The sequence below is a fragment of the Temnothorax longispinosus genome, chromosome 1 (genome assembly GCF_030848805.1).
Source record: "Temnothorax longispinosus isolate EJ_2023e chromosome 1, Tlon_JGU_v1, whole genome shotgun sequence".
In the NCBI taxonomy this organism is placed as follows: domain Eukaryota; kingdom Metazoa; phylum Arthropoda; class Insecta; order Hymenoptera; family Formicidae; genus Temnothorax; species Temnothorax longispinosus.
The window spans coordinates 7,572,193-7,591,501 of record NC_092358.1 but is presented as its reverse complement, the minus strand read 5'-3'; the positions used below and the strand labels follow the sequence as shown (position 1 = coordinate 7,591,501).

Genomic DNA, 19,309 nt, shown 5'->3' with positions numbered 1-19,309 from the left:
GGTGGTTGGCGCGTTAAGTCCACATGTTATTTAGCTCTTCTTTTTTCACGGGCGAAGCTCGGAAGTCGACAGCTTCCCCTTTGTAAACAACCGCAGAATCGCATGTCGCGGCTATAGTTAGTCACGCGATAGAAGGTTGGATGTTAAAGCCGAGCGTTCTTTCTTGTTCAGGACGATGCACTTTCGGGAGGCCGTAGAGGCAATCGAGATTTGCAAAGTAACGATCTAAAAGTTACTCCTGCATCTCTCGGTAGTTAATAAAACGTGAAGTTTATGTTTCTTGAATTTTATTATTTCATTAATTAATTTATCGCGTAATTAGCAAAATATTTAAAGTGTAAAAAGTTGAAATATCAGAAGAATTTTGCTTTTCTTAAAGCTTTGCCGATATTTTTTTCCAAAATATGTTATTAAAATATTCTACGTCGACATTTGATATTGTGAGAGAAGCTTATTTTAATTAAATTTCCGTGAAAAAAAATACCATATCGAATTTCTCAAGGAGTCTACACTCCGGGGAGACGTATTGAGCACACTTCTCCCAGTGTACACTGCTCAATTCTTATCTTACCGGAAGTTGCACGGACACGTGCCAAGCGTGGGTTCCTGCTTACAGTTTCACGACTATATGATTGACATCGCGGTTAGGCGGTTTCCTGGAGGATTTGATGGGACTTTATAAACGCTTCAGGCACTTCTCGAACAGCTATCGTCCGTAAATACCCTCCGGGGTCGCATCTCTCGGAGCCTCACGCTCTAAGTCTTGTAATGACCCCTCTTGTGCGATGACGATGACGACGAGTCCGCTCTCTTTCCCTCTCCCACCCCCCCCTCACACACACACACAGGAGTTCCCATCAAGCAGAGGGTCTCGCTTGGTTTGCGAGCTGGGCGAGATCGAACATGATACGAATCAATAGCGAGAAAGAGAGAGAGACGATCGACGTCGTCGTCGTCGTCGCTACTTCCGAGGTTACGGAAGTTTGTTAGTGATGTGTGACGTAGACAGGGTGAATATGGATGAACGCGAAGATGGAGGGATTCACGAGGGGATGGTGAATGCGAGAGAATATAGGACATAGGTCTGGTGCAGAGAAAAATGCTTGCGAAAGGTATAATACTTGTCCATTGAGAATTCTGTTGCACTTGCCCGCGTCCGTTTTCATTCACGATGCGGAGTCGTTTTAAAATTAAAGGGTCTTGAATCGACTCGCTGCCCCTATTGACAAATGAAATAGAATCGCATTCGCACGGTCCAGCGCACGGCAGTTAAAGGCTTCGATGAACTCCTCTAATTGAACAGAACAGTTTGTGTAAGTGATCAAAAACAATCTATTTATATATAACAATTGCACATTCCATATTTCGTGGGAGCATATAACCGTGAAGGAGTGAAGGCCCTTGCACAATGCCAGACAACAGAGGCAATAGGAACAGAGAATAGAAATCATAAATCACGTATAAATGCAGAATAAACAGTGGGCACAGGCAATACAAGGCCTGTTCGTTTTCACCGCACTTCTGAACTAGTACAATAAGTTAGAATGAAAGAAAATATATTTGTTTCATTCTAACTTATTGCACTAGTTCAGAAGTGCAGCGAAAACGAACGAGTTTCCGTCACGTTGAAAATTCTGTGCCTATTGTCTGTTGCCAACCAATCATAGCATTCGAATTTTTTAGGTTGTAATTAACGATTTTTTGATTATTTCCTGTTCTTATTGCCTGTTGCCTGGCATTGTGCAAGGGGCTTTAAACAACTCCGCGTTTTATTCCGCTACCTATCACATCCCCGTAATCTTCCCTCGTGCTGGAACATATAGAGACGCTTCGTGGCGAGATACTAGTACGGCGGGCTATCTTGTCGGAAATTTTTCTCAGGAGCGTGGAACCAGTCGAGCGTGCGGATCGAAGGTGTCTGCAGGTATTCATAGAGTGCATTCGTCGAGTGGCGGATGCGGTAAGGGGACGCGAGGCCGGGGGGGGGTACCGGGCGGAATAATCTCGTGCGCGTTTTCCTCGCAGTTCGCATCAGCCTTTCAATTTTCTGCGAGTGTAATACACATCCGGCTTGCGCTTTACCTATGCCTGAGCCGAGTTTCATTTCGATCGCACAATCGCGATTCATCGAGCTTTTAGCGTAAAGGAAACTGGAGTATAGAGTGTGCTTTAATTGTCGCAATCATTCTTTACTATCTGTGAGGAGAAGAAACGTATAGTTTGATATTTTTGGTTATTTGAATGCATATATATGGAACGTTAATTTATTAAAATCAAAATTTATTTATTTAGAATGTGTCATAATACGTGGTATATTTTATAATGTAATTGAGAAGAGTAAAATACTTGTTTATTACAATTAAATATTAATACCGATTAATACTTACCAGTTTTTATGAAAGTATGCATACGTTGAACGATAATTTATTAAAATTTATTTAGAATTTATTTATTAAAATGACAACTTAATTGAAATATATTTACACACTAAATTATTTATTAAAATTATTTTAATCGATGTGATTGGAGAGATTTAAATATTTTTTGATATTTTTACATACAACATTTATTAATACATACATACGACAATATAACAATCTACGAAATTGTTTACGAAACAGAAGTTATTTTTCTAATTTTTATAAAATTCTTGCTATGTGAATAGACAACATTCTCACTATCACAATTGGAAATAAGATAAAAATTAGAAGTTTAATTAAAATAAACTGAAAATAAGAAATATTAGCTGCATATTTTCAGGTATATCGAAGTTAACAAAAAAAAACATTGCAAAAAATAATCCGCGATTATAATAAAACGATATATATCTGCTAAGTAGAAACGGAATGCGAGAAACAGACTCATGTCTGACCATGAACACGTCTCTATCACTGTTGCGTTCAGTCGACTCGCGCGATTGTCTTTTTCCGCTTTCAAGAGCGAGTTTTACGATTTAGTGCAACGAACGTATAAACATCCGACCACATCCGACGGTGACATAAGCATGATCGAGTCGGATACTCGAATACGCGGCGTGTTTGCCGATATTTATGAGTATATACCGTGGGAAGAAAACGCTCTCTGTTGCGATTACGACGACGACGCTGCAACCGGTGTATATCCCGTTAATGGACGTTTGTGTGTGCATCCGTGTAAAAGCTACACACGCGGAGGATGATCCGGCGGTCGAGAGCCGCGGGCTGCGGTACTCTGCGGCAATACGCGTCGCCATCTTGGTTTATCGATCTCGTTGCCTACCCTTCGCCCTCGTCCTCTTCAGCCAGCCCCGAGACCCTCCACCGTTGTTCGTTCACCCTCTCTTCCTCCCGTGCAATCCTCTTTCTTTTCTGCTCTTCTTTCTCTTCATGTCCGCTCGACCTCGCACGCGCGCTTTCTCTTCCGCTTTTGTTCCGCCCGGCTTTTTGTCCTCGCGTAAGCTCGCGTGCGCGCGGATGAGCATCGTTAACGTCTTCTGCTGCGCCATATTCGTCAAATTCTTGGTCGCAAATTGAGAATTCTGTGTGCGTTCGATATCCAACAACGGAAATACCATTCGGAAGAGAAAAAGAACGGCCGTTGTTTTTTATATTGAAAATGTTGTACGAGATCGTTCAGAGCTTGCTTGAAGAAATTGCATTTGTGTAATGTATAACTTTTTAAAGTTTAATATTACATCCGTCTCTTGAATATTTAACGATAAAAATGTAAGAAATTAAAGTTAAATTGAAGTTAAATTTCGTAACTCACATTCTTAAAACTCAATTCACTAAAAGCCTTTATAGTTTTCAGTCACTTGCGACTTAAAATCCATTCGCGTTTCTACTTCAGAACAATGATCATTCTTCTCACTTTTGGATATATACTTTTAGAGGAATTGTACTTTCGAGTTAGATCGTATAAGCACTGAACATATATAAATGCCGTTTGCTTCAATCTACTTTTCTCGAAATATCAATAGCGATTAAAGTTTTAAGGAAAGAATTAAAACTAAATGACAAGAATAAAAGCTTATTCTTGATCTTATTTTGCAATTAAATTATTTTTATTTTTATTTGCAAATTAATTATAATAAAGAAATTTAATACTGAAAAAAAATTCAATATTTATAGGTATTCTAATGAAATCTTTGATATACTATGCTTTCTAATTTTGAATTTCTAAATACTCGAGTTCGAATAATTTTCTTTTTTTTCGACAATTAGTCGTATCCAATTTTAAACATCCATTTTGCTTATTTCTTTCTCTATCGAGTATTCCGTACCAACAACTTTCATAAAGTGAGGACAACGTTCGGACCCCTTCGCGCACAGGCTCGTCTTTCCAACGTTGTTTGCGATTCAAGTCATGCACATCGCGCGCGCTTCATTAATTAATAAACACCCCCTCGTCGGCGCAGAGCGCACCCCGGAAGAGCCGCTCGGCCGACAACACCCTCTCGCGTGCACTCGTTTGCAGTTAATTGTCGCGGCGGTGCACCGCAAGATGAATGCGAAACTTAATAATAAAATCTCGCTGATCCTGGTTCACGGTTCCTTGTTAAGAAAACGCGGCATGAACAAGCGACCAATCAGGCAAATTCGTGGCTTTCACGGCGTAAAAAACAAATAAGGTCGAGATATTCTCGAAGAGAGAGAGAGAGAGAGCCTGAGCGCACTGCAGCCTTTTGCGATTAAGAAGCTAGAAAAGACCGCGCGAAAAGGAACTTTGTAATTTAACCTTATTGTTAGTAACTTTACCGTGTGATACAAAGTCTGAAATAAATGAACAATTTGATTACTTTCTTTTCAACTTTATATTCGGTGTAACATGTTAGGACAAATATTCTTAACAAAGTTAAGGAGCTTATACTACTGCACGGACAATATTTCACGATTTACTCGTAACACGATTATCGCAGCGATAAAAATTACGAGGTAAGCTCTTTCTGTCACGGACAGATTTTTCTCAGAGGTAAAATGGATGAGGAGGATTCCATAAGATAGTGCCAGGGCCCTGTCTCGAGGGCTGCTCGCGCGACTGCAGAGGGGACTATAATAACAATGACTAGTGACTGCTATTCGTAATAAGATAACGACCCGTGCGTTTTGAGGTGTCCGCGCAATTACGCGAGCATCTGTACGAGAGCGAAGCTCGATACAAATTGCCTAGGGCGAATCATACCTGCGTAGCTTCCGCAATCGTGAGCGATGGGTGTACCTAATTGGCGGATTAGACTGATGCATATAGGGAACGTCAAGTACGTTACGTCTTACGAGCTGCCCTTCGGCAGAGATGTCGACTCAAGGGAAAATAATACGCATAATTGGAAACGTAATTGTGTATTTCTTAGGATCTTATAATATTTCTTCTTTGTAGATAATTATATCATATACAATATAATATAATCATATATATATATTTTTTTTATTTATTTATTTCACGTCGCCTGAGAAAGACGTTTAAACTATTGTTAATCGGTTATTGCGATAAATATTACCCACTGCCTCAGTGGTCGAATTGGTACGACACTTTTCACGGAATGAGGAAGGTTCCAGGTTCGAACCTTGGCTGAGGTAATATTTTTCTTTGCAATAAATTCTTTACAGTCATTTAGATGCTTATATAGCGTTAAATTGAAAGTTAAATCAAATTGATTTAATTAGGGGGGAGGGAGGGGGTTTTACTCCAACGATAGCTGTGTTGTAAGTCTGACAATAAAGTTAGTTTATTAAGGTTGGAAAAAATATATGTGTAATACACAAAAAATATTAGCTAAAATCCAAGCTTGGACCGTAAATGGCTTATTTAATATTGATTGATTATATAATTTTTATTATATTTTGATATACATTATGTTATTAATAATTTTATAAATTGCTTAAGAATCGATCACTTTCGTTTTTTTCTGCTACTCGGTGCTTCTCTCCTCGTGAGAAGATGACCCCAGACCGGCTTAGCAGGTCGCTGATTTAAACGCTGATTTAGATTCCCGGGAAAATCGGAAGAGGACACATGTCTGAAGAGAATTTCACGCTCGGTAAACGTGGCATAAATCGAGAGCTCGGCTGAGAGGCCCGGGCTTCGCCCAGGCTCCGTGTAACTCGGTAAGCTTCTTATTGTCGACATCCGACGATTCGATCCGATGCTCTCGGGTCTGGTTCTGGTCTGGTCTGGCTTGGCCTGCGTTGAACCAGCCAAAATGCATAAAGATACTTACGACACTATCGGTATTTTCCATTTAGTTATAGAAATTTCCAAGTGCCGCTGTGCAACATTAAGAACCAAGTATGAGAGGAAAAAAAAATGTTATATTGCAAAAACAGAGAAAGTTGTGTGGGAAAAGTTTTAATAAGAACTGCGATACTTTAAATTTGTAAAAAATTATACATTTTCATATTATTTTTAATTTATTTTTTGTTTTTATATACTTTCTCAATTTACTTCGTTCGACTTGAATTTACTGTACCCCTGTATAGAAAAAGTATGTTAAGATTATATTCTTCGGGTTTTTAATATATAGATAAATGAATTTGCATACGTCACGCCGATTGTGTTATTTTAAATTGCAGAAAAGTATTGTGTAAATTATTTTTTCTAATAATGTATTATAAAATTATACAATAACTATAATAGTCAAGTTTTATAATAACAATGTATTAAATTTCCTACACTCTCTTCTCGAAAGCTACGCTTTTTTCACAAAGTTCCTTCGGCATTCTCCTCAATAGATATATCGTCGTACCTGAAGGGTTTCATGCCAAGTATCATCCGTAATCGCGATGTACGACAGGATCGCTTTTGCCGGGTGTCTGCCGTTCAGTTTCGGGAGTGCGCGTCTTTGCCGAGCGAGAAACTCGCTTATCGTAGTCTAGACTGGTCAAATTGGTAGGCCCCCGAGGACTACCAAGGGGGAGAATACTAAGGCGTAGTCCGACAGACCGGCAAGGGGAGAGAAGACCCTGCGGAAGGAATCCGTCGTGGCATCCGCCACATCTCACGGTTAACGCGCGTCGACGCGAAAGGGATCGTTAGCCACGGTATGCCAGACAATAATAAACAGTAGCTTGCTTGCCACCGCCCCGCCGTCATGGCTGAAGTTAGTATCGTTATAATAACTGCAGGCTGGTGGCCCGTGTAATTACAAACTCTCGCTCTTCGCACCGAAAAACGAGCGACAATCGCAGTTGGCCGAGCGCAATAATAAAATCCTGCTATCGTATTCAGAATAATTGGAGAGATTGGGATAACGTCGAGGATATGTGTGTGCGTATATGTGTATTAATAGCCCAGTAAAATGACAAAATTTGGAGGAAATAATACTGACTGGGCTGAAACTTTGTAAACAGGCTTGTTTTAGGGTACTATTTAACATATTAAAAGTCCCCACGTGTAGACGCTACGTTGCGGGCAGGGGAGGGTCCAAAAGGTCCAAAAAATTAGTTTTTTGCAAATAACTCGGAAAATATCAACTTTACGGATATTTATGTAGATATCAAAATTGTAGCTTACAAAATTCCGCACAATTTCGTTTTTTATTCAAGTTTGTACGACCAAATAAAGCAGAAATAGAATTTTTTTAAACATCAGTAGTTTTGCGACGCAACGAAAACGCATACGTGCTTCGCGCATTTTTTGCTAATATCTCGAAAATGGACTTTCGAATCGAAAAATGTTTTAAATAAAAGTTGTAGAGAATCTAATTACGAACAATTTCGTTTTTTATTCATTTCTGTACGGTCCAAATTCGCCAAGTTATTAATTAAAAGACAATTTTATTTTATGTTGATAATGGATGTTTTGCATGTAAAATCAGTATTAACTCTGAAAGTATAGGTCGTACACATATAGTATGTATAATGAAGTTAAAGAGAATAAAATTTTGAACATGTTGATGTATGCATGAATCCATTTTGGTAAAGATAGCTTGAAGTTAAGAGCAAAAAACATGAAAAAATGTCATTTTTTAGTGCATTTTGGAAAATAACTTTTTCTAATTGGTTGGAGACAGTAATGTTGTGTATTTTTCTTGAAGATATTTAATTATCTTTAAAATGAGACGTCGTAGACCTTTTTTTCATTAAAACGTTGATGAATTACAGGCGTTTAAATATTGAAGAAAAAAAAATCAATTTTTGTTAAATTAACATTTTAGTCCAAAAATATATGGATAATAATTTTCAAAAATTTATTTTACCTTGTTTTCATTACTTCATATATATATGAACGTGCTGGAGTAGTATAAGTCCTTCGCAAAGTATGTTTTATTTAAAAAAAAGTTCATGAATATTGCTGTATTTTTGATAAATTGTGGAAAAATTGCATTATCATTCCTTTTTTTGTAAATATCTCCGTTTCTATTAACTTTACGAAAAAACTTCAAGAGACCGAAATTAAAGCTGACAAAATTTACTATAAAATAGAGTTTATGACATGTAATTTTAAATGCACTGTGATGGGAAACTAGCGTTTCAAAGACAGGTAAGTTTACATATGTATAGCAGATCATCACTATGAGTCGCCTGAAATGATGAAAAAACGTGTCCTTAACATTTTTTCTGTACCTATTGAAGTGTCAGAAGTTATTCTTGGGTCTTTCTGAATCGTTTGGTACTAGGCCGATATTTTTAGGACCGATAGTACTGTACATAGGTATTAAAGATTGAGAAGAGTCCGAAGTCGGTATGCAACGCGCGGCGTGGCAAATACGTTACGACTCGTTTTATTTAAAAAATCATAACTCACGAACAAATTGACGAAGCTTAATGATCAAACACGCAAATTAAAGCTAAAAGTAGTGCGAATGAGAAAAAAATATAAGATAATTATTAATTAAATAAGAATACTTAATTTCGTCGCCGCAAATTTAGTAATTTTTAAATGGTACAGAAGGACTTTAAGGACTTAAAGAATGCTAGAAAAATAATTTCTGAATAAGAAAAAACGAATTTGAAGTGTGACAGATATTTTTTATGTAAAAAAATTAATTTATTATATACTATTTTATTAATATTATTATTATTTATTATTTATTATTATTATTATTTATTTATTATTTATTATTTATTTTTAATTTTTTTTATTAATTTATTAATTTATTAATTTTTTTATTTTTTTTCTTAAATTAATAGCATGTAAATGCAAATCAAATTGCACCGGGTCATGTGGCTGCAAAAAGGCAGGATTAAGATGTTCTGACCTCTGTGCTAATTGCAAACAGAACGGCTGCCTAAATATGTTTGTATCTGACGAAATGAGCGATTCCGAATCGGATGAAGACTATTCAAATAGTGCAAATGAAGAAGAAGAAGAAGAAGACTAACAACTAATTTCCATCGTATCTCTTCTATGGCGGTTATAAATTATTTAAATATTTATATTTCCTCGATTTTTCACTGTACAGATATGAATAAAACACGAAATTGTTCGTAATTAGATTCTCTACAACTTTTATTTAAAACATTTTTCGATTCGAAAGTCTATTTTCGAGATATTAGCAAAAAATTCGCGAAGCACGTACGCGTTTTTGTTGGGTCGCAAAACTACTGGTGTTTAAAAAAATTCTATCTCTGCTTTATTTGGTCGTACAGACTTGAATAAAAAACGAAATTGTGCGGAATTTGTAAGCTACAATTTTGATATTTACATAAATATCCGTAAAGTTGATATTTTCCGAGTTATTTGCGAAAAACTAATTTTTTGGACCTTTTGAACCCTCCCCTGCCCGCAACGTAACGTCTACACGTGGGGACTTTTAATATGTTGAATAGTATCCTAAAACAAGCCTGTTTACAAAGTTTCAGCCCAGTCAGTATTATTTCCTCCAAATTGACAAATTTCGAGTCATTTTACTGGGCTATAACTGACTTTTGCAATTCGAGACAATTTTTATAAATGAGAGTCGATGTTGCCTTCTGTTTTTATTTTAATCCTGTAATTCGGTGTTTAACGAATTAAACGATTTTTTCATGTATAACAATGAAAGGGGGATAATTAAAATATAATTCAGTTAAATTTTATTACTAAGAAAACGTAAAAATTTAATTTAATTTTGAAGACTGGGAACAAATATAATACAAATTACTGGTAGATTACAATTTAATTTGCTTTCAAGAGTGACGAAATATAATTCAGAAATGATTTGTGCTATTTCGTATATTCTTTCGTTTTATTCGCGATTTTCAGCATTTCGGAATTAATTAAGGTATTTAGAGGGATTATCATAAGTCGTGCGTGTATAGTAATTTAGGATGGCCTAATTTCCTGCGTCTCACAATGTTTCCCTGGTGTTTCCCGTGATAAGTAATTTAATTAAGAAACGGGCGAAACCGATCAACGTGATAGTCACTTCTCGTATAATCGAGATCACACTAATTTGGGATGTCTTGCATCTGTCCGGCCGCAGCTTGTCGGTTCCCCACTGATCGGATTATCTGCGAGACTACCGTCGGTTATAGTATATGGAACAAATGTATAGAATGTTTCTGACGAACCGCATTTCCCTCTTGGCAATGACCGCTATGTGATTGATTATTTCTGAGAAATGCTGGTAAAAAGATATGCGTTTAATAACCATTTAGTTTGAACCGATGTAATTATAAATTAATTAAATTTATTAACGGAAATGAAGGCTTAAATGAATTAATTAAAATTAAATTACTGTGCTATTAATTCGATAATCGCGTGATTGATGATGATGATCCGTAAAATGATGAATCCTTGTGCAATTAACTGTAATTTTGTCTCATTTAAAGTATATTGCAACTAGATATGTCTTGTAATTTATCATTGAAAATAAGTGGTAAAATTACTTCGAAACTATATCTTTAATTCTTCTCTATCAAGATTTACTTTGTGTAATTCTTTTCAAATGCTACAACTTTGATTTTGCGTAAAGTATATTGATGATTGTAATATAAAGGTTGTCGTGAAACGTAAATTTTGATATCTAATACTGTGGCACAGATTGCTACGGCAAATCATGAATGTTTCATTCGCGCCAAGAAGGTAACATAAACGTCATAACTGTCAAGTGTAATTTCCACCTTGACGGGCGTTTAATCTGCTAATTTGGCAGATGAGGGACAATTCGCTAAAGACACCAGGTTCAGAAGGGTTTCGATGTACATTAAATATCAAAGTTGAGATCTTTACATAAATTCTATTCTTAGCACAAAATATCTGATCGATCAGATCTCTTACATTATTAAGCAACGACCTAATCCAATCTCGCTGGAAAGTTTTTCTACAAGAATGAGTTTATTATGAAAGAGGAAGACCTCAATTTTATATCATGTTAAGCCCGTATTCGTATCCGAGCTTAGAAAAAGGATCTCAATCTTGAGATACGATTTGATAGGATTTGAGAGCCAATTTGATATTTGTTACATTGATATCTATCCTTATAATAACTGCTAGTTTTACTCTAGTTTTTTATTTTTTATCTTTATTTATTGGTAGCTTGAGAGATCCAATAAGTATCTTATCGCAGATGTAATATTGTGGAGCGTTCCATAAAATTCGTACAATACTTTAATGGCGTCAGATTTTACAGGAGTAATCTTTTCTCCGCTCACAAACAGCTATATTCTCAGTTGGTTTCTAATCAAAATGTGAATTTATAGTGTTAAGTGTTGTATAAAAAGATACAAAACTTTATCCTAAATATTCCAACTCATATATCATCTGATATTTTTGAAATTTATGAAACGATTGTATAATATACAGACATAGGTTTGTCATTTGATGCAAAGCAATTAAGACCAATGTTTTTCACCAAAAAAATTTCCTGTGCTATAGAAATAGATCTCGCGTAGAAGATTGCATATCGTGAAAACTATACTAGTTCAACAATACGTTCAAAATCCGGAAGGATTTTGAAATGGTCGCTTATCTCGCACAGGAAACTTCCGTAAAGACAACTGTGATACATTTAGGAAGGATTATTCTCTAGCGATTCTGGCTGGACTAGCCATTCGAAATCTATTGTCCTTATAATCTCGTTCGTATGCTCACGTTTGTCACTTGTGCCATGTCACTGTTTCGCCCACGGCATTTCTCGTTGGTCATCAGACATCAGATTCTCTCTCTTTCTCTCCAGATTCACTTTGCGCTGACTGAACGTATATTTGTGTAGAAAGAGAGAAAGAGAGAATATGCATATATATTCTCTCTTTATATGTATAATATATATACATATATATATATATGCGACTTGACGTCATACATCCCTGACGCACGCTCAGCGAAGCGCGAAGTGTCGCCGGCGCTACGTTTGAAGAATTAAAGCGGATGTTGCACGCGATAGGCAATCGATGAAGATATTCTTGGTTCTCGTGACTTTATGATTTGACATTCGGACATGTAGGGAGGAAAATAGCAAACGATAAAAGGTAAAAGAAAGAAGAAGAAATTATTGTCTGCGCAATTTTGAAACTTTATATGCATGAGTTATAGAGTCATAGAATTGAAAATAATAATTATATTGGGAATATAAATTCTAAATTATTTATCAATGTAACAATTCTTGTTTCTTCTTATATTCTTCTTATATTTTCTTTCCATGAATAATGGATAGTATTAATATCAATTACGTTTGATGATTGTTATTATCATCAGCGTGAATTTTGTCTTTCAGCGTTTTGTAAGATTCCAGAAAGATTCGAATTCTTTTTAAGATTAGAACTTGTGTCTCATTGTCAGAACATCCTTGTAAAGTTGATGCTTTCTTTTTATCGATTTTATGAATCATATCGTGGATTCTAATCTCGCCGTATTTCCGCTTGTCTGTATTTACCCGTGGGACACCACCACGAACGAGCATGGAATAACCAGGTGGGTGGAGCGGAGAAGCGTTTCCTTTCGTTAAAGTAGAAAATCTCGCGTGGTCCAACGTGGATCGTGAGAACGACCCGTGGGCGTCCCTCGTGGGCCTACCCGTACGCGTGTCTCGTTAATTCACCCGTCTAATGACACGGAACCTCTGTACCGTCCGTATTATTAGACGTAATCCGTTAATAGCGCGGAACGCCGGCAGTGATCGCTAGCGCCTTAATTCAAAAAGTCACTTTACGGCGACGAGCGTGGAGATAAATATATTTTGCAATAGATAAATATAATAGAGAAAAATGTGCACATTTTATATTATGCCATGAATTTTAAAACTTCATATATTAACATTTTTATATGTAAATTGTATTTACACTATTTTTAATCACATAAATATTACAAATAATTGTATATAAGTTTCTGAAATTTTTCACGTAACGTTTTATTTAATTGATTTTTATAGATAAAAACTTTAATACAAATTTATTAATTAAATCGAAATCACTTTGAATAAATTAAATAAATTCAGGATCAGTGAATTAATTAATTTTATTAATTGATAAATTAAGATAAAAGCTAATGTACATTTTTTTTTTACCAAAACATGAATACAAATGTAAAGCGATGCCGATTGAAATTTATTCATATGGTACTAATATCGCTAAATCGAGAGGACATTAAAAATTCGCGAAGCATTATTGGCGAAGCAAAGTACTAGTATTACAAAGTACTAGGGCTTGGCAAGTGATATATTGAGTGGCGGAGTTTCCAATCGGCATTAATCCCGTAAATTCTACGGCCAGGGACTACAAGTCCCGGCCGTACAATGCGTAATTGGTTCCTCGCGCAGCTGGGATTCTCAGCGAGCGAGTGGCCTGTTTCATGGTACGGACGATGACCGCTGATACGGGAGGAAACATGCCGCGGGAACGTCTCGAGGCGAGCGTGGGATGATTACAGATATTTGGCGTGTTGGCCGCATTTTACGCGGCGATCCTGCAGATACAGATTCGCAAATTTGGAGAGAGAAGATATCAAAATTGAGAACTTTGAGAGATAAACTCGTCTATAAATTTCCATTTACTTTGCAGAGCAACGCAAAGCGAGGATAATACTCAAGTTTGTTTTGTTTACGTCATTAATTTTTCCATAAATATAGCAATCGCAGACTTTAACAAGACATAACTATTACGTTATTTTTGTTAACTCTAAAGAATTAAATTGTCATGATGAAAGGAGAATTTCTAGAATCTTTCCTTCGTCTGAGAGATTTCGTTCTCTTTTCGAGAAATATTTAAAGTAATCAGAGGGTGACAACTTTTTGGAAGTTTATCCGGCGATTGCTCCATTCTGCTGATGCGATCTCGTTCGAGGGCATTCATAATGCCTAACTCAATTACGTGTAATTGTGCACGGGGTCACCCCACCATCGCTATCACCATTACCGTTCTCGGCAAACGCGGTATAGCTATACTTCGGCTGGCTGTTGGAAAGGGTGGAAGCGCGACTCAAAGTGGTTATTTTAGGAGTTGGAAGGTAGCCGTCCGATGGGATGTCCGCGCTTCTCTCTCCCTCCCTCCCTCCCTCCCCCTTCTCGCCACTCCCTCTCCTGACGACCCGCTTCCATTCTTCGTGCTGAAACTCCCGCCACTCTATGTCACGGATGTCACCAGGTTGACACACGTGGAATTGTAAAGTAGCGTTCATCGAGTAAATAATAGATCGGATATTTTTCGGTCATCGGGCTAATGTTACTGTGTAAGTTCGAAACAGAATAACGGTGTATCGAATCGCGCGAAACATTTATTAAATCGTACTTTAAAATAAGATGTGCTTTGGAGATTAAAGACATACAGACAAGATTCTAATTTCTTTATCGAAATATTATCTTAATAACAGAGTATATATTACAAATCTTGTCTTTTAAAATGAAATTTATTAAACAAATACTATTTCTGTTCCGAAATTGAAATTCCGTTATACAAGATGAATATAACATATACAATGATAGGACAATGAAAGATCTGACCATAAAGGATTTCTTGAGAACGTAAAAGGAAAAGAAGTAATAGATCGAAAAGCGAGCGAAAGCTTAAGTGAATCTTGTCGCGATTCGTGTTTATTTGAAGTCTGCAAGAATTATATGTGTCCAAGCGAAGACAGTGACGACGCTTTACGTTTCCAGATTCGCTATGGTGCCATAAACGATCCCCATAAAGTCGTATCTGTGATACGTCTATAGGAGGAGTACACACACAAGGTATAAATGTGGAGAAAAATACAAATACCGGTCGATGTGTAACCCGTAGAAAGTGTCGGCGATACAATCGTAAATTGCCGATTCGACATTTTATGTTTGCACATACGCTCTGTATATTTTCGCAATTTTCCACAAATGCTTATCGCTTTTGCGCTTTGACAACCATTGAGAATCTTTGTTTGACAACAATTTTTTATTTTTTTAAAGGGGTTTAATTTCTTTTTTACTGCTTTTGAGCAATTAATGAATTAACTGCATTTATAATATAAATTAGATATAATTGGCAAGAAAATTTATTCTATCAAGTTTGATCACTGTTTGATTTTGAAATTTGATTACTGTTGTCATATATAGATCCTAGTTCATGAAAATTAAAGTATTAATATTAAAGGGTTTGACGAAAACTTTCTAAAAATTGAATTTATTAAATTTCTAGTGAGCGATCGTGAGAAACGCAATATATTTTCTTTCGTTCGAATTTCAGTATATTCAAGCGAATAGGTCTTGATAGTTATTTACTTTTATGTTTCCTCGGTAAACCAGCTACCGTAATTCTGTATAAGCATCATCGCTTTTCCATCGAGGAAATTTCATAAAGATCGCATCCGTTCGCGCACGCGAAGGAATTTCCTTGAAGGATGATAACCAAAATTGCATTTCTGATTCGTCGAGGATACTTTCAAGATACAGGGAAACTTCAAGCACGAGCACGGTTTAGCTGCAGAGAGGGACGAACATCTAGAAGATTAAATCCTACCCTTCTCTCTCTCTCTCTCTCTCTCTCTCTCTCCCCCTTTCTCCCTCTCTCCTGTCCTTCGTCTCTCTCTTTTTCGTCTGGCAAATTGATGTTTATGTGTTGGAAAAGCGCGAGTTCATCGTCGGCAAGCTCAAATACGTCAAATACGACAACGGTGGGCCTTTTAAAGCGATTCCTGCGAAACGCATCACGTCTGCTACGCTTAATTAACTTTAATTAATCCACACCGCCCGGTGATTTCGTATCTCCCCGAGATTAAGAGCAGCAAGATTAACATATACCGGCGGCTTAGCAATCCGGCATGTGTTTTTCATGAGCACGTGTAGGTATGTGTAAAACTTATGCTTGGAGAACTGACTTTGTAGAAAACGTGTTTGGACAAGTAAAAATTGTCAGAATGGATATTAAAATTTGATTGACGTATATTTGCAATATTCTTTATATATTATCAAGATAATCGATTCGTAATATACTTTAGATATCGCTAATTAACGTATCTCTGATCAAATAATTATATTAATATAAACTTTAATTAAGGGTAAGAATAAAATGACATAATTTTAACACAAAAAAATATTCCTGGTCACTTTCCTGCTGAGGAAAAATACACGATTTAGATTTATAATTAACCTTGTATCTGTCTTCTCTATATTCCTGATATTGTACTGTATAAAAGTAGCTCCATAGTACATAATCTTCCAGCAATTCTGTATATTTGCAACCGCAAACGATCTAATTATGGCGTAGTCAGTAAATAGCTGGATCGTCGTTAAATTCACAACTTCGCGTCACGTGCGTCTACGCATAACACAAGTATGTGTGCATGTGCATATGTGTTTGTATTCGTAACAGATATCGTAAGCCGATTATGAGGATATATCATCGCTGTAGCCGGTCGGGTCGATTTTCTGGTTCGATACTTCTTCCTCTCGGCTGAGCCGGTCGTCTTACGAGCTCGTCCGCGTCGATCCTGGTTCTTCATTTGCCGCTTCGTTGGATTCGCTTCTTTACCTACCTATAGAAAATACGGTCGCGTGGAAATTACTAATAAGTGATAGTTATCGATCGATACAGCGAGCAGATTTAAGTTTAACGTGGTCCAAAGGTGTAAAGCGATCGATGCCTTCATATCTCCTGATCTCCTCTTTCTCACAGAATAGTAAATTAAAAATATTTAAGCGATCGACACTTAAATTCAAGTTCCTGCTAAACCGAATGAAGTAAACCTAATTTGATGTTTCGATCTCTCAACAATATACATTAAAAATTGAATATTTTAATATCTGCTTAATAGAAGTTAGGAAATTAATAGACGAGTGTAAATTGCACGTGCAACTCGTTGCGGCAATCGATTGCACGGATGTAGAACATGCTCCAATTTGCGCGAGAATTGCATGCGTGTAAGCCGGAGTCTCGTGGCAACTCGCACAGTCCAGTCGAGATGAGAAACACGATTGTTATAACATTCCAGTACTGTTCTTTACTGTCAATAATTATATTTAAAATCTTAAATTTTTTATGAGAATCTCATTTAGTAGTAAACTAATTTCTTCATAAATCTTAAATATGTTTTAATACATAATTTGCGTCGTTATTGAAAAAGAAATAAGAAATATTAAAAAATTGCTAAAAGAAACTTACTGTATTAGGCGAAATCGCATGTGGTTCAGTAAAGCGGTGCATTGCAGGTATATTTGTTGTTTCAGTTGCACATGCGAAAAAACGGCGGAAAACTCAAACGCTAGACTTTTAAACACACCGACGAAGAAAACGACGAAAGAAACGAGCGAAAGGGAAACGTATTCAAATCGTTATTTTTATCTCGTCGCGATCGGAGAGGAGTTTTGTGTATTTCTTTTTCGGAATAAGCAAATCTCGCGCATATCTAGTGATCGTGCGAGAACTTTGCAATATGAGAGACGCACCTGCGCTGCATCGCGTATTATAGACGGTGTTCTCAACAGCGCCGGAATATTTCGATCACGGATCTTAGAGGGAAATTGGAATTGGATTAGGAAAATGTTTTAATCAAAATTTAGATCACATACATTTCATACATCAGTGTTTTTTTTTATTTATTTACGTGCATTACAAGTGGAATAACCAACGTAGATATATGAAAGGGATAGGGTCTTTCTCCCAAAGGCTCAGAAACGTCGGGAAGTTTTTTGTTTTTATAGTTTGTTAGGTTTTATTTTATCATTTTATTGTGCCAAACATAGGCTTTCTCCGAGAATGAAGGGTGCGGTTTATGACTGATACTTTGCAAGTCTATTAGGAGATTCCAGAAAAGAATATATTTTCCATTCTCTTTTCCTTATATTGTATAGAGGCAATTGTCTGCATATTGCAGAAGGTCAGATGATACGTAAAACTTCAAACAAAAAATTCTAGCTCTGTATTCTCGGGTAAAATGGTCGTACATAATGCATATACAAATATAGATAAGAAATTCTAATCTTGTTACTTACGTTATTTGATATCTTGTGCTTGAGTATTTTATTCAAAAAGTTAAATCGAGATAAGGCGACTATATGCTTATAATATAATCGAATAATTAAATTTTGCATATGCGCGTTTATTACTGGGCTAAAAGAATGCAAAACGAATTTTAAACGAATAACTTTCTCTTATTTGAAAAAGTTTGCATTCCATTACATTTACTCGTTAAGTTATTCCTAAGTTTTTTTTTAAGTATAATACATTTTTTTCCTCTTGTGTTATGTAAATGCGATTATCTACACAGATCAGACAAAATCTTGCGCTTGGATTATTCAATTTTTGCTTCCTCATAGAGGAAGTTTTGTTTTTATATTGTATTTTATAAATATATTTTAGATATTTTATTGAAAAGATTTTAAATTGAGAGACAAAGTGAACATATCCTTGGTATAAAAAATTTAACAATTAAGTATTAATAAAGTAAATATCAATAAAGTAATACCATCATTAATTTTTAAAATTTGTTAATTTTCGATATGTTATATGATAATCACAGAATTATCTAATACTTGTTTTCGTGTTCGAAGGGTCTATTACACATGTGGTCTGGCACTCCTTTATTGCTAACGTGAAAACATATGTGCTCCGCCGCGATGGGAGGGAAACCATATGTGCGCCTACTTTCTCGCAGTTTTCCGGCAAACTCGATAAAGTGGCGTTGAAAGGTTCGAAAGTCAATTTTTATTCTTCACCGAGGCATACGCAAATATTTGCATAAAATATTTACGAGATCAGCCGATACATCATGCAGCAAACGTGCCATGCGCGCGCGCGCATGTGTCGACGAGATAAATAAATAAAAGCGTCGACGTGCGTCGCGTCGCGTTACACATGTCGACGTCTCCGTGATATTTTTATCAACCTGTAATTCGGCAGGAATGCGATCGCCGTGAATCGCATCGGACGCCGCCGTGCAATGCGTGATAACGCGACGCATGTTTATTTTTAGCAGACGTATTGTCATTTCCCATTGTCGTGCCGCCGCC

At 36.4% G+C, this 19,309-nt stretch overlaps 1 protein-coding gene across 2 annotated transcripts in view; it reads left to right on the top strand.

Annotated features, from left to right (window-relative positions):
• Positions 1 to 19,309, top strand: part of Bsk (mitogen-activated protein kinase dJNK) — a 153,255-nt gene that overhangs the window by 23,981 nt on the left and 109,965 nt on the right. The window lies entirely within an intron of this gene.